Source organism: Phocoena phocoena, chromosome 14 (assembly GCF_963924675.1).
Source record: "Phocoena phocoena chromosome 14, mPhoPho1.1, whole genome shotgun sequence".
Taxonomy (NCBI): domain Eukaryota; kingdom Metazoa; phylum Chordata; class Mammalia; order Artiodactyla; family Phocoenidae; genus Phocoena; species Phocoena phocoena.
The window spans coordinates 15,691,619-15,693,414 of NC_089232.1; the positions used below are offsets into that span (position 1 = coordinate 15,691,619).

The 1,796-nt window shown below is 45.9% G+C and overlaps 1 pseudogene; it reads right to left on the minus strand.

Moving 5' to 3' along the window:
* Positions 1-1,268: 1,268 nt before the first annotated feature.
* Positions 1,269-1,574, minus strand: LOC136134111 (large ribosomal subunit protein P2 pseudogene; annotated as a pseudogene).
* Between the last annotated feature and the right edge of the window lie 222 nt (positions 1,575-1,796).

Sequence of the window (1,796 nt, forward strand, 5' to 3'; positions counted from 1 at the left end):
CATGCGGGATCCTCCCGGACCGGGGCACGAACCCACGCCCCCTGCATCAGTAGGCGGACTCTCAACCACTGCGCTACCAGGGAAGCCCCTATAGATATTATATTTACTATAAAATTTCTTGTTCTGTTATTTTTATTTTGTTTTATTTTCATTTCTCTAGAGGTGGGTCAAAAAATATCTTGTGGTGATTTATGTCAAAGAGTGTTCTTCCTATGCTTTCCCCTAAGGGTTTTATAGTGTCCGGGCTTACATTTAGGTCTTTAATCCATTTTGAGTTTATTTTCGTGTATGGTGTTAGGGAATGTTCTAATTTCATTCTTTTACATGTAATTGTCCAGTTTTCCCAGCATCACTTATTGAAGAGGCTGTCTTTTCTCCACCGTATATCCTTGCCTCCTTTGTCGTAGATTAGCTGACCATAGGTGTGTGGGTCTGTTTTGTTTAATATCTCTGCCTGTGATGGTATCTATTATATAGTTCATTGTTTCTTTTGTTTTTTCAGCTTTATTGAGGTATAACTGGTATACAAAAAACTGCACATAATTACTTTATACAATTTGGTGGGTTTGGACAGGTGAATACACTCACAGTACCACCACCACAATCAAGGGAATAAACCTATCCATCACCTCCAAAAGCTTCCTTGTATCCCCACCCCACCCCCTTTTTTGGTAAGAATACTTAATGTGAGATCTACAGTTAATGAATATTGGGGTGAAGAATGCCTTACTATTAATTGTAGGCACTGTGTTGTACAGCTGATCTCTGGAGCTTACTTCACTGTTTTCTTCTGAAGTGGTTGTACTTCTTTGTTGTCAAGGTCCTTGTTAAGATAAAGGGATGAACATCAGAACGCTTTTTTGTGACAACCCAGGTGAGTTCAAAGGAGAAGAGGGAGAGCTCTCATGTGAAGAACTACAGAAAAGCACAGGTCATCACTCTTACTCTACACTGAACAGCTCTTCAGTGAGTATTTTATTCTCGGCTGCTTCTCCTCACCCCTATGTTGGGGAGGAGACTTTCCCCACTGAGGTTTGAGAAGAAAGGGGCAGGGGACTGAATACCTGGGCTACTTTTCACTGCTCCTCTCTGAGAGCTTCTGTGCAGCCATGCTGAGTTTTAAGGAGTGGGCATTGATGGTCTCAAGGCAACAGCTGGACTCAAAGGGCTTTTCCTATTTTTTTTTTCTTTTTTGTTTTATTTTACATAAAAAGGGTTTTATTTGCAGGGGAGCAGGACTCTAGTCAAACGAGCCAAATCCCATGTTGTCATCTGACTCCTTCCTCCTTCTTCTCCTCCTCTGCTGCTGCTGGGGCAGAACCCGCAGCAAGAGCTGCAGCTCCTGGGGCAGCAGAGACGACCACAGCCCTGCCAGCGGGCATGCTGACCAGCTTGTGGATACCCTGGGCAATGACGTCCTCAATGTTCTTGCCGTTCAGCTCACTGATGACCTTGTTGAGCCGGTCGTCATCCGCCTCAATGTCCACGCTGTCCAGGATCTTCTGGATGTCCTTGGCGCTGGGGGAGGTATTGCCCCCAAGGGCGGCCAGGAGGTAGGAGGCAACGTAGCGCATCTTGGCGGCGGCAGAGGAGCCTCGCGCGTGCGACCTCGGCGGCATCAGGGATGGAAAGGGGCTGTTCCTAATTTAGCCTTCCTGATCCCACTGGCTGGACCCCATCTCCTATCTACGCAATATTTCAAACAGCTCTCCCTCTCTCCAAGTGCTTCCCACAGTTGTCTCTTATTCCTCAGGTTTCTAAGTTTCAATAGTTCCCCCACGTACCATTGATCTTAG